The sequence below is a fragment of the Oncorhynchus gorbuscha genome, unplaced genomic scaffold, assembly GCF_021184085.1.
Source record: "Oncorhynchus gorbuscha isolate QuinsamMale2020 ecotype Even-year unplaced genomic scaffold, OgorEven_v1.0 Un_scaffold_1:::fragment_2:::debris, whole genome shotgun sequence".
Taxonomy (NCBI): Eukaryota; Metazoa; Chordata; class Actinopteri; order Salmoniformes; family Salmonidae; genus Oncorhynchus; species Oncorhynchus gorbuscha.
The window spans coordinates 7,811-22,854 of record NW_025744369.1 but is presented as its reverse complement, the minus strand read 5'-3'; the positions used below and the strand labels follow the sequence as shown (position 1 = coordinate 22,854).

General features: G+C 41.4%; 1 protein-coding gene across 2 annotated transcripts in view; it reads right to left on the bottom strand.

Moving 5' to 3' along the window:
• The window catches only part of LOC124016875 (GRAM domain-containing protein 4-like), a 44,251-nt gene extending 37,431 nt beyond the window's left edge, over positions 1-6,820 (bottom strand). For both annotated transcript variants that reach the window (XR_006835425.1, XM_046332214.1), the window contains exon 1: positions 6,472-6,820. The gene's annotated coding sequence lies outside the window, so the exon portion shown is untranslated. The remainder of the gene's footprint in view (positions 1-6,471) is intronic.
• Between the last annotated feature and the right edge of the window lie 8,224 nt (positions 6,821-15,044).

Sequence of the window (15,044 nt, the reverse complement as noted above, 5' to 3'; positions counted from 1 at the left end):
GGAGTCTTTTGCCTGTAATGTCTTTTTCGTTGTGTGTCTGACCGCAGTAAGACTAGCTGTTGCCATTGGCGTCGGCTAACGGGGATCCTAATAAATCAAATCCAAATCCCAAAGGTTCTCAACTATAAGCACAGCTTACTGGTGGGACCATGTGAAATACAAACCCGAAGCTCTGTTTTATCGTTAATCGTTTAATAATCATTGCTGGCGATAAGGTTTTCGAAAAACATATGGATCTTATCTTTCATATCAGCAAGAATCTTTCAAATAAATAAAAAAGATACACTTGCTGTAGCAGGTTTGCACAAATCCATACGGCTGTGTGACTCCAGCCGACAAAATACACTTCCACTACACTTCTTTCCCTAGTACACTTACACACAGGTGTAGCACGTCTTCTGTAAACAAGCAGCCAAGGACTAGAGAGTGTATTTTTACCTGGAGTTCTTCCCTTATTGTAGGCTACTACTTAAACCACTTTTAGTATAGTAAACAACCAAATAGTTCAAGACTATCTCACTCCCTCTGTTTAGCACATGGCCTCACAAGTGAATCATTAAAGAGACAGGCGGGGCTAAATCTTAAGAGGGTGTGAACAATGTTGAATAGGTCTAGAAAAGTAGCACTCCAGTAGGTGTACCAAAATATTCAAGGGCCATTTTCTCAAAAATGGGGTTACAAGTTTATCAACTTTCAAAGCAGAATTACTTTCCCATGACGTACCATTTTGTAGCGCTGTCTCTACTTTTATCCAATGTAAAAATTAAAATAAATTGCAGGCCTCCCGAGTGGCGCAGCGTTCTAAGGGACTGCATTGCAGTGCTAGCTGCAGCACTACAGATCCTGGCTGTGTCGCAGCTAGTCGCGACCGGGTTGTCCTTGTCCCATCGCGCTCTAGCGACTCCTGTGGTAGGCCGGGCGAATGCACACTGACACGGTCACCAGGTGTACGGTGTTTCCTCCTACACATTGGTGTGGCTGGCTTCTGGGTTAAGCGAGCATTGTGTCAAGAAGCAGTGTGGCTTGGCGGAGTCGTGTTTTCGGAGGACACACAGCTCTCGACCTTAGCCTCTCCCAAGTCCATACAGGAGTTGCAACAATGGGACAGGACTAACTACAAATTGGATAACACAAAATTGGAGTGAAAAAGGTGCAAAAAAATGTTTATTATTTTACCTTTATTTAACTAGGCAAGTCAGTTAAGAACAAATTCTTATTTTCAATGACGGCCTAGGAACGGGTGGGTTAACTGCCTGTTCAGGGGCAGAACGACAGATTTGTACCTTGTCAGCTCGGGGGTTTGAACTTGCAACCTTCCGGTTACTAGTCCAATACTCTAACCACTAGGCTACCCTGCCTAACAAAACCACATACAAAAAAAAACTGACTAAGGGTGGCTACTTTGAAGAATCTCAAATATAACATATTTTGATTTGCTTAACACCTTTTGGGTTACTACATGATTCCATGTGTTATTTCATAGTTTTGTTTTCTTCACTATTATTATACAAAGGAGAAAATAGTTTAAAAAATAAATAAACACCCTGGAATGAGTAGGTGTCCAAACTTTTGACTGGTATTATATATATATATATATATATATATATATATATATATATATATATATGTTTGTCCATTTTGAGACGCCCTAGCTAGTATACACTTTCTCAAAAGTCCTAATTAATCTAACTCAAGAAATCGTTCATTAATTTTGACGTTTTGGCGGAGGAGATCTTAGTCTCGCAATTTTACATCTAACTAAGATATTTGGTGCAGTATTTCACCAAGAACTGAATTAGCTTTCCATCTTGAGATAGCGAATCAGTCTGGAGAGGAGAAGCCCTCAACTTCAAAACTTAATTCTCTCCATAGCAAAGCTAGATTAGCTTACCTCACTATACTCACTACTGGTCTTGTTTTTTATGATTGAATGCCAAAGACACACCCAAGAAATAACCACATCAAACCACACCCTCAAGACAAGTCTCGTTTGACTTTTGTCATAGCTGCAAGGATGACAAAAGGATTGAGCATTGATGAAAAACAAGGCCAAACCAGGAAGTGCAGTCACCCTTTAACAAAACTCCCCCAGCCAGAAGATAACTTCATGAATAGATGCTAATGTCTAAGAATGGACTAAGGTTAACCATTCATCTTTTCTGAGTTAAGGGGTTTGACATATGCAGCTAAGCCCTACCGATTGAGAGAAAATCATGAGCAGAAAGGTGTGATGGCTGTGTGTGCACAAAGGCAAAGTAAACAGAGCAATGAGAAGACTAAAATCCTCTTAGCCTATAGGGTAAATCCATTTGAATTCAGTCACTTTTTGACAGCAGCCCTTTTGATTTGAATGATACATTCTATAGATATTTGCCCATTGTAGAAGTACTCAGAAAGTAACCTTTTGGACCTGAATGCCATAAACATTTAAACATTTAACAGCAATTATCAAAATATACTTCTACTCCGATTTTTTCCATATGTTGTAGCTTAGACTCTATTTTACATAATCTAAGGTTTTGTGTTGTGCCCACTCTTGAATGCATGGTGGGTGTCATGTTTTGACTGATAAATGTACTAAAATTGGAAGAAGAGAAAGAAATTGACATTTCTACTTTCAAATGCTACCACCAACAGGGTTGTGTGTCCACACATCAGAAAATGTTGACTTGAATGGAAATATCCATTTTAAATTACATTTACATTACATTTAAGTCATTTAGCAGACGCTCTTATCCAGAGCGACTTACAAATTGGTGCATTCACCTTATGACATCCAGTGGAACAACCACTTTACAATAGTGCATCTAAATATTTTAAGGGGGGTGAGAAGGATTACTTTATCCTATCCTAGGTATTCCTTAAAGAGGTGGGGTTTCAGGTGTCTCTGGAAGGTGGTGATTGACTCTGCTGTCCTGGCGTTGTGAGGGAGTTTGTTCCACCATTAGGGAGCCAGAGCAACGAACAATTTTGACTGGGCTGAGCGGGAACTGTACTTCCTCAGTGGTAGGGAGGCGAGCAGGCCAGAGGTGGATGAACGCAGTGCCCTTATTTGGGTGTAGGGCCTGATCAGAGCCTGGAGGTACTGAGGTGCCGTTCCCCTCACAGCTCCGTAGGCAAGCACCATGGTCTTGTAGCGGATGCGAGCTTCAACTGGAAGCCAGTGGAGAGAGCGGAGGAGCGGGGTGACGTGAGAGAACTTGGGAAGGTTGAACACTATACTGTCAAACTCAATAGGAAACCAATTGAAATCATAGAAATATGGATAATAGAATAGACATGACCATTTAAGTTGATGCTCAATGGTGGGTGTGGTAAAAATTTCAATAAAAATGTCAATGGTATACCAGCTAAATTGCAGTAGTCTGAAGGGATAGGTCCATTCTATGAATTATATTTATACGATTGAAATTAAACCCACCCTGCACTCAAGAGCATGTTGTGTCTCAAATAATGACAGGCACAACACAAAAACCTCAGATGATGTGAAATATGGTCTACGCTACAACATACAGTGCCTTCGGAAAGTATTCAGACCCCTTGACTTTTTCCACATTTTGTTACGTTACAGCCTTATTCTAAAATGGATTCAATAAAAAAATCCTCAATCTTTACACAGTGCCCCATAACAACAAAGCAAAAATATGATTTTAGAAATCTTTTACATGTATAACAAAAAAAAAAAGTATTCCTTATTATAAGGAATACTTTTTTTTTTGTTATACATGTAAAAGATTTCTAAAATCATATTTTTGCTTTGTTGTTATGGGGCACTGTGTAAAGATTGAGGATTAATAAGTATTCAGACCCTTTGCTTTGAGACTCGAAATTGGGCTCAAGTGCATCCTGTTTCCATTGATCATCCTTGAGTTGTTTCTAAAACTTGGAGTTCACCTGTGGTATATTAAATTAAATTGGACATGACCTTGTCTATATAAGGTACCATAGTTGAAAGTGCATGTCAGAGCAAAAACCGAGCCATGAGGTCGAAGGAATTGTCTGTAGAGCTCCGAGACAGGATTATGTCGAGGCACTGATCTGGGGAAGGGTATCAAAGATGTCTGCAGCATTGAAGGTCTCCAAGAACATAGTGGCCTCCATCATTCTTAAAAATGGAAGAAGTTTGGAACCACCAAAACTCTTCCTAGAGCTGGCAGTCCGGCCAAACTGAGAAATCATTGACCCAATGGTCACTGACAGAGGTCCAGAGTTCCTCTGTGGAGATGGATGAACCTTCCAGAAGGACAACCATCTCTGCAGCACTCCACCAATCATGGCCTTTATGGTATCGTGGCCAGAAGGAAGCCACTCCTCAGTAATGGCACACAGAGTTTGCCAAAGGGCACCCAAAGACTCTCAGACCATGAGAAACAAGATTCTCTGATCTGATGAAACCAAGATTGAACTCTTTCGCCTGAATGCCAAGTGTCACTTCTGGAGGAAACCTGGCACCATCCCTACGGTGAGGCACGGTGGCGGCAGTATCTTTCCGAATGAACTGTATGTTAATATGAAAATACGTGTCTTTAGATAATTGATGTTAAAGGTTTAAAAGAATGTATAAAAATATATTTTTTAGAAATAATCCAATTGTTTGAGAATACTTTAAGCTTTTAAATGATAATCAATCAGCCGTTTATCTTTTACAGTGATGAGAAGACATGAATGTCGTATGGTATGGTGGGTTATGAAAAATGGGTCAACTTTGAGCCCCTTTACACACTGAATGTTTTGGCATTCTGGTCCAAAAAGTACATTTCTGACTGCTTCTTCCATGAGCAAATATGTATGGAATGTTGTTTAAATCAAAATGAATGCTGACAAAAAGTGGTTGAATTCAAATGGATTTACCTATTTTCAGTCCTGGCAACAAGTTGTTGATGAGGAGGAAAGGGAGCATAGTGCAACCTTTTTTTTACAGTCTCTCACAAATCCATTGAAATTAACATGGAAGATGTAAAGGGTAAAGGTCTTATGTGACCAAAATGTTTACATCGATACCGGGTTTGGTATCACAATACCACGGCAAGAAACTGTGCTCTGTTTAATCTTTGGGCAAATTTTGAGTTCAATATCATTCAATTTTACACGTCAACAATATTCAGTGACAGCAATGTATGCATTAATGAATAAATCATATAATCAATTTGACTTTGGTAACAGTGATAATTTATTTTAATGGTAAATTTCTATTGGGTAAATCAAGCCTAGGCCTATTCATAATACAGTTGAATGCATATTCAATATTTTATTTTACCTTTATTTAACTAGGCAAGTCAGTAAAGAACAAATTCTTATTTTCAATGACAGCCTAGGTACAGTGGGTTAACAACAGATTTGTACCTTGTCAGCTCAGGGATTTGAACTTGCAACCTTCTAGTTACTAGTCCAACGCTCTAACCACCAGGCTACCCTGCCAATAGGTGTGTGTGCATGCATTGAGTTATTGAGCTTGTTTTATTGTACTGATCAACATCTAAATAAAATAAAAATGCTTATTTTTCAAAAGTGCCCACTATCTCTAACCAGTAATGTGGTCATTCACGAGGTGGCCTGTGGAAGCCCTATTCACAGACACAGTCAGTTCGCTGAGGCAATAGATCATCTTTGGGAGTGACGTGAGAGAGACCGATTAAGTGAACGAATAAAGTTTAGGCGGCAATCAGATTTGAAATCAACATATTTTGCGTTACAATGTACAAAGTTAGTGAATTGATGGGTTTTTTTTTCTTATGGTGGGTTGTGCCAAGATGGAGGCGCGTAGGGTTCAAAACTGCACCCCTTTTAGTGATCTAGTGTAAATGTATACCATTGGGTGCAACACACTAAGAACCACTCCCTGAACAGGAGATCAATAAATGTATAAATATTAATGACAGAGGGGCAGTATGGTACATGTTGTTTGGTCCTTTAGGTTGTATTGTCTTTGTTAATGGTCATTATGTGTTTTTAAATGGGTCAACAGACTGAATTATGTAGCTGCTGGGCAGATTACATCGCCACATATCACTGCAAAATGAAATGTAAAAATCCAGACGTTTGGATGAGGGTTTGTAGAAACACATGTACAAACATCATTTCGTTATACGATGTTGCGCCGTCACCAGCTAATATTGATTGAAGAACATTGTTACAGTGTAACGTTTGATTGTTGAAATATTGTAAAGCAGACAAAAGTAGCCAGTTTTAGTCGTAGTAGTGGCTAACACAAAAGTAAAAGGAGGCAATGGTACATAGAAGACATTAACAGTAGGTTATGCTAGGCTAAATTATATAATTCTATCAAAAACTTTAAATGTGGTCAGGGGATGACACGTTGTGAAAATATCATGTTCTCTATGAGCGCAGAATGAGAGAATGATATCGAATTAAACCAATATATTTTGGTGCCACGAGAAACTGCACAGGACTGCGCCTGTTGATCTTAGAACTGAGGTTAAATAAATAATAACCGGTCAGAAAGTTTCTTACCCATAACGAAATCAGCAACAAAGTTCCATTAACGCTGTTGTTAGTCCGTCGGTCGCCCTTTCTCACCTGTCAGTGTTTCATCGACCAGTGTGCTGTGGACAACAATAGCGGAATCGGCGGTTCGCCTTCAAATTAAAAGTCACCCATTGAAACTGATGCAAACCGATGCAATTTGACTAGATGATACTAAACAAGGTTGGACTGTTGTTATATAAATTCAGCAAAAGAAAACAATTAATGAATTTGACACAAAGTAAACATCAATTGTAATCCCAGCTACTACTAGCCAAACTCGTTTGAGTGAAGCCATGCTTGTCTGAGAGTCAACTACATGGCCGTTGATGGAAAAAATGTATACTTTAGATTCATATTGTAGAGGAGTGGAAAGGGGCATTTTCACCTCTCCGAAAACGTAGGCCTATGGGAGGTGTCCCAATCCGGATTCTCGAGTGTAGCCCATGAAGATCTCCCACACGGCATGAACCCGAGGGGGGCGCCAAACCTAGACAGAAAGATCACGTCAGTGACTCAACCCACGAAAGTGACTCAACCCACTCAAGTGACGCACCCCTCATAGGGGCCGAATGGAAGAGCACTAGTAAGCCAGTGACTCAGCCCCCATAATAGGTTTAGAGGCAGAGAATCCCAGTGGAGAGAGGGGAACGGCCAGGCAGAGACCGCAAGGGTGGTTCATCACTCCAGTGCCTTTGCATTCACCTTCACACATGGGTAGGCAGACCATTCCATAAAAATTGAGCTCAACAGAAGAAAGCCCTGCCTCCAGCTGTTTGCTTAGAAATTCTAGGAACAATAAGGAGGCCTGCGTCTTGTGACCATAGTGAACGTGTAGGTATGTATGGCAGGACCAAATCCGAAAGATAGGTAGGAGCAAGCCCATGTAATGTAGGTTAGCAGTAAAACCTTGAAATCAGCCCTTGCCTTTACAGGAAGCCTGTGTAGAGAGGCTAGCACTGGAGTAATATGATTACATTTTGGGGTTCTAGTCAAGATTCTAGCAACTGTTTACCACTAACTGAAGTCTATTTAGTGCTTTATCTGGTAGCCGGAAAGTAGAGCATTTGCAGTAGTCTAATCTTGAAGTGACAAAAGCATGAATGAACTTTTCTGCATCATTTTTGGACCGAAATGTTCAGATTTTTGCAATGTTACAAAGATAGAAAAAAGCTGTCCTTGTAACAGTCTTAATATGTTCAGAGTCCAGAGTAACGCAGAGGTCCTTCACAGTTTTATTTGAGACGACTGTACAACCATCAAGATGAATTGTTCAGATCCAACAGAAAATATTTTTGTTTCTTGGGACTTAGAACTAGCATCTCTGTTTTGACCGAGTTTAAAAGTAAAACATTTACCGCCGTCCACTTCCTTATGTCCGAAACAGTCTTTCCAGGTAGGGCAGTTTTGGGGCTTCACCATGTTTCATTAAAATGTACAGCTGTGTATTGTCCGCATAGCAGTGAAAGTTAACATTATGTTTCAGAATGACATCACCAAGAGATAAAATATATAGTGAAAACAATAGTGGTCCTAAAACGGAACCTTGAGAAACACTGAAACTTACAGTTGATTTGTCAGAGGACAAACCATCCACAGAGACAAACTGATATCTTTCCGACAGATAAGATCTAAACCAGGCCAGAACTTGTCCTTGTAGACCAATTTGGGTTTCCAATCTCTCCAAAAGAATGTGGTGATCAATGGTGTCAAAGCAGCACTAAGGTCTCGGAGCACGAGGACAGATGCAGAGCCTTGGTCTGACACCATTAAAAGGTCATTTACCACCTTCACGAGTGCAGTCTCAGTGCTATGATGGGGTCTAAAACCAGACTGCAGCGTTTCGTATACACTGTTTTTCTTCAGGAAGGCAGTGAGTTGTTGTGCAACAGATTTTTCAACAAAAAAAATTGAGCGGAATGGGAAAGTCGATATAGGCCGATCGTTTTTTTTTCTTGGTCAAAGTTTGTCTTTTTCAGGAGAGGCTTTATTACTGCCACTTTTAGTGAATTTGGTACACATCTGGTGGATAGAGAGACATTTATTATGTTCAACATAGGAGCGCTAAGCAAAGGAAGCAGCTCTTTCAGTAGTTTTGTTGGAATAGGGTTCACTATGCAGGTTGAAGGTTTAGAGGCCATTACTGTTTTCATTAATGTGTCAAAAGATATTGAATTAAAACCCTTGAGTGTCTCCCTTGATGCTAAGTCCTTGTAGTGTTGTGCAGACTCGGGACAACTGAGCTTTGGAGAAATACGCCGATTTAAAGAGGAGTCTGTAATTTGCGTTCTAATGATCATGATCTTTTCTTCAAAGAAGTTCATGGATTTATCACTGCTGAAGTGAAAACCATCCTCTCTTGGGGAATTCTGCTTTTTAGTTTGCTCTGCGACAGTATCAAAAAAAACATGTTGGATTGTTTTTATTCTCCTCAATTAAGTTGGAAAAATAGGATGTTTGAGCAGCAGTGAGGGCTCTTCGATACTGCACGGTACTGTCTTTCCAAGACAATCGGAAGACTTCCAGTTTGGTGTAGCACCATTTATGTTCCAATTTTCTGGAAGCTTGCTTCAGGGCTCGCATATTTTCTGTATACTAGGGAGCTAGTTTCTCATGACAAATGTTTTTTTGTTTTTAGGGGTGCGACTGCATCTAGGGTATTAAGCAAGGTTACATTTATTTTCTCAGTTAGGTGGTTAACCGATTGTTGTACTCTGACGTCCTTGGGTAGGCGGATGGAGTCTAGAAGGGCATTGAGGAATCTTTGGGTTGTCCGAGAATTTATAGCATGGCTTTTGATGATCCTTTGGGATTGGGTCGGAGCAGATTATTTGTTGTGATTCCAAACGTAATAAAATGGTGGTCCGATAGTCCAGGATTATGAGGAAAAACATTAAGATTCACAATATTTATTCCACGGGACAAAACTAGGTCCATAGTATGACTGCGGCAGTGAGTAGGTTCCGGAGACACTTTGGACAAGGAGAGGCCTCATTTAACACAGTAAATTCATCAGGCTTAAGCCATGTTTCAGTCAGGCCAATCACATCAAGATTATGATCAGTGATTAGTTCATTGACTATAACTGCCTTGGAAGTGAGGGATCTAACATTAAGTAGCATTATTTTGAGATGTGAGATATCACAATCTCTTTCAATAATGACAGGAATGGAGGTCTTCATTCCAGTGAGATTGCTAAAGCGAACACCGCCATGTTTAGTTTTGCCCAACCTAGATCGAGGCACAGACAAGGTTTCAATGGGGATAGCTGAGCTGACTACACTGACTGCTAGTGGCAGATCCCACTAAGACTCCACTAAGCTGTCAGGCTGGCTAACAGCCTGTTGCCTGGCCTGTACCCTGGCAGCCTGGCCTGCAATCAACGTAAGCTAAATATGATGTGCCTGTCCATGGTTCTGATTTCTGTGTGCGTGTATGTGTGTAGGTGTGTGCAAGTGGAAAATATGTTGACTTACCCTACTTTTAGAGATATTTCAATGCCATCCTCCTCACTTTCATGTTGACGAAACGGTCTATCACTCTGTCATACAGTACACACTTGTATTTTTTGTTGTCATAGGTTAAAATGGCTAAAATGCTTGCTCGCTAGCCTAACTTCCATTCATGAGCAATGTTAGCTAGTTAACATTAGTCTTTTACATCAAATTACATATTGAACTTCCATCCTCTCAGGCCAGGGGCACAATGTATGAATGTATGGTTGGATCAGAATCGCCGTTGTAATCATTGGCTAGTACAGAGAATTAAGTAAAACCAGAAGTCCAAACCCATATCTTCCTCCATGGCTAATTTAGGAAAGGACCAATTTTAGCTAGCTGGCTAGCCACCGGAGGACAACAACACAACGAGATGCAACAATTCAAGTTTCTATCAATGACGTACAGTATGCTCTCAATGCGGTTGAATAGGAGTGACACCAAAAATGGTCAACTTAACTATTTCATGAACTGCATTGTTGGTTAAGGGCTTGTAAAGTAAGGTCTACATCGGTTGTATTCGGCTCATGTGACAAACAACATTTGATTTGACAACCAAGCTGGCTTCCCTTGACACTTTATTGGGGTGCACCAGGACCATTCACAGTTGAGTTTGCTCAGTTTTGGCAATTTGTTTTTGGATACGTTTTTCGTCAAGGGAGGCCAAATGCTTGTGCTTCCCTTGCATTGCATTCAATGCTACGGGCGGCAACAATGTCATACTCGTTTGGCCCAGACGGTATGAAATAGATGGCCTACACATAGAGAGAGGGCGCTGTATTGCTCGCTAGGATGCCTTATCCGGTGAGATGCGTTCAGCCTCTTGCGAATTGAAGGAAAATGATGAAACATAGAGAGGCAAAATATAAAATATTTGATGTCTAAAAAATATTGGTCCATTTTTTGGGGGGAAGCCTGGCTTCTCTTGGCATCCATGAATACACACCACTGGTGATGGGGTTGGCGACGGCAGTGAGGAGGACCCAGGCCCAGCGAGTGCATAGGTCAAAAGGTGGTGTACCCTGAGGTGAGAGCCCAGATTTGATGCATTTCCTTCATTTGCTGTTATTGCCTTCAGGCAAATCTTGTAAATGACCTCAATGTATCCGAATAGGAGCAGGGACATTTTTAATCGACACCAGATCGTCAGCCATTTTCAGTCCTTTTCTTCTTCGTTTCTCATCTAACTAAAAAGGTGGAAAAGTTTCGAAACGGTATGAACCTTTCATATTACGATTATAGTGACCAAAATTATCAGTATTATCGCAGTATTATTCAAATGTGCTGGGAATGTTCAAAAAGTACTGATACACACAATGAAATCATTTAGTCAAGTTTAATATTGAAAATCGACAACCATCAAATTAAATTATTAGCACTATGCACTTTGTGTGCATTAACATTAAATTAATAACATTAACCATGTGGCTATGAGGTAAAATTTTCCCTAGTGCAGGTTTAATACACTATAAGTGAATTTGTCAGAATACGTGTGACTTATTCAAATAGGGGGACTAGATACATGAAGTGCTTTCATTTCTAAACGGTGAAACAGATATGTATGGAAATACCCTCAAATAAAAAGGTGACATTATCTACTATCACCTCATATGAAACATTTGATCGGAAATCCAAAATGCTGGAGTACAGAGTCACATTTCAAATGTTATCTTCACTGTCAGTGTGGTTTTAATATGATTTTACTCTTTGCAGGCTGTCTAGTAACAGAGGAAGGCTGTGCTTCTCTGGTCTCAGCTCTGAATTCAAAATCGCTTACACCTGAGAGAGCTGGATGTGAGTAACAATGACCTGAAAGATTCAGGAGTCAAGACTGCTTTCTGCTGGACTGGGGAATCCCCACTGCAGACTGGAGAAACTCAAGTATGTAGAGGTGTGTCCAGTGTGTGTGTGTGTGTGTGTGTGTGTGTGGACACAAACACACACAGGACACAGTGGAAAACACACATCGGACATACACACACTGGACACAAACTGAATACACAGGACACACACACACACACACCGGCGGTGACAGCGCTACAGGGAGACAGGGCGGACAGCTGATCGTCCTCGCAGTGGCAGACCACGTGTAACAACACCTGCACAGGATCGGTACATCTGAACATCACACCTGCGGGACAGGTACAGGATGGCAACAACTGCCCGAGTTACACCAGGAACGCACAATCCCTCCATCAGTGCTCAGACTGTCTGCAATAGGCTGAGAGAAGCTGGACTGAGGGCTTGTAGGCCGGTTGTAAGGCAAGTCCACACCAGACATCACCGGCAACAACGTCGCCTATGGGAACAAACCCACTGGCACTGGACCAGACAGGACTGGCAAAAAGTGCTCTTCAATCACGAGTCACGGTTTTTCCTCACCAGGGGTGATGGTTGGAGTCGCATTTAGCGTTACACCGAGGCCTGTACTCCGGAGTTCGATTGATTTGGAGGTGGAGGATCCGTCATGGTCTGGGGCAGTGTGTCACAGCATCATCGGACTGAGCTTGTTGTCATTGCAGGTAATCTCAACGCTGTGCGTTACAGGGAAGACATCCTCCTCCCTCATGTGGTACCCTTCATGCAGGCTCATCCTGACATGACCCTCCAGCAATGCCACCAGCCATACTGCTCATTCTATGTGTGATATCCTGCAAGACAGGAATGTCAGTGTTCTGCCATGGCCAGCGAGGTAATCTTTCTCAGCAACCCAGCCTTTCCAATACCGCTGTGGGGGTGGTGGTGGAGGTGCTGCTGGTGCTGTGTGGTTCTTCCCTGACTTGTGCAGCTGCCAGCTTCAAGGCCTCCTGGACACAGCTGTCAGTGTTAACTTTTGCAGCCTCAGGCTCATCTAAAAAGCTCCTTTTGACGTAGGGGTCAATGTAACAAGCCATGTGCATGACTCTCTTTGCCTTCTCTGTTAAGGTCTTCTCTCATTACCCTTTTTATCTCCTTGGTCAGGGATGGCTCCGTATCCTTTTCCACCAGAACATCACGGGTGATGTGGTCCAGGACAGGCTTGATGGCTGACAGTGTCACTCGTGTCTCTGAGGCAAGTTCATCTGTAAACTTCAGAGGTTCAAGTAGCTGGCACAGTTGCTCCATGACACTTATGTCAGCGTCCTTGGGCATCAGATGCCATGTTCCTCTTTCTCCAGCCAGTGTCGCACAGACTGGCTGCTGTTGGCTGAGGAAACGCTCAAGCATCTTGTGTGTAGATCCATCAGGTCAGCACATCATGGATCAGAGCTTTCTGTGGCATGTTGAGGGCAGCTTGCTTTTCTCCCAGTTCTCTCCTTCTCTTCCAGCTCCGTAAGAAGCCTTGGACCAGATGATGGCAGGCCTTGACTTAATTTTCAGAGCCTTTGTGATGGCCAGGTTCAAATGATGGCCAAAGCACCCAAGCCACAGATCTGAGAACTCTTCAAAAGCCTTGATCATGTTTGTTGAATTGTCTGTGGTAACGCAGACCAGGTCTTTCTATGTTCTGCAGACAGGGTGACCATCTTCGATTAAGTTTCTCTCAGCATTCTTGTAAAACCCCAAATACGACCACACTTCAGATTGTCTTTTTAGAAGGCAAAAATCTCCCATGTTTTCACACGTGCGTCAGACTGTTGCTAACTTTGGTTGATGCTGGACAGTATTTACCGTGAGTTTTGGTAATCAAACACGGTTTCAATGATAATTAAAATTTAAACGGTAATACTTACCGTCCGGTAACCGTTTCATCCCTAGATATCACAACAAAAGTTACTATGCTATATGACCCTTACCGTCCTCCTGTCAAGAGAAGTGTCCACTAATGCTGCTCATTCCAAGTATTAAAGGGAAACTTCACATTTTTTCAACTTCATCATCTCCAGCACCACTCCAATATCAACATACAGTATGTGAAAATGGTGCATTTCTATGTTTTGTAGTAAAAACAATTGAGGAAGATACATTTTTCCATTGACATCATCAGTATTATTTTGGTTATTTTAACCAAGTGTGAGTAGGCATTGCCTACTAATTGGATGCAAATTGTCTACTAATTGGTTGATGATCGAAACACTTATCTTTATCTTTTTTTACTACAGAACATAGAAACACATTTTCACATATGTTGATGTTTGGGTGGTTTTGGAGATGATGAATATGAAGTGGAAAATTGGTGAAGTTTCCCTTTAACATTGAACTCCAGCAGTGGCGGCTGGTGGGAGGCGCTATAGGAGGACGGGCTCGTTTTAATGGCAGGAATGGAATAAATGGAACATTATCAAACGTATGGAAACCGCATGTTTGACTCCGTTCCATCAACTCCATTCAAGCCATTACAATGAGCCCATCCTCCTATTGCCCATCCCCACCAACCTCCACTGAACCCCAATAAATAACATTATCTTATGGCAAACGATGCAGGAAGCCTATACACAAAGGGGGCAAAAAACTTTGAAGTAGGGAAACAATTTACCACGCCAGTAAAGTTAATGGATCTCTCAAATGTGATGAATGTTACTGTTTTCCTCTAGGTTTAGGAAATATTCAGAGCCTCACATGTATTCCATTACAATATCAATTGTTGCCTAGGCACTTCTCGGGAAAATATTTTACAATTTTAGAGAAAACATTCCAGGTGTTCAACAATGGCCACAAGTAGGCAGTATCACATAATATTTGCCAGTATTTTGTGAGGTCAATGCATTTGATTTCTTCCAACACTGCATGCAGCTTGCATTTCATTTGATTTGAGAAAGGGTGATTGAAAGTAAATGAAATCGATATATTCTCCCTAAAACACAGTGCAACAATTGGATGCAGACACTTCTTCTCTAGTAGCCTACAGTGTACTATGTAGACAGAAGCAGTCCAGAGTCCCTTTAAAGACTGTGGTGTAGACATTTAAAAGCTGTAGTGAGTGCATGCATTTATATACTGGTCCCCCATGAGAACTGAACCCACAACCCTGGCATTGCAATCACCATGCCCATTCACCATAAAGGGTGAAACATCCCTTTAAAGACTGTGGTGCGGACATTAAAAAGCTGTTCCTCTCAAAATACAAACAAACATGATTTGTCC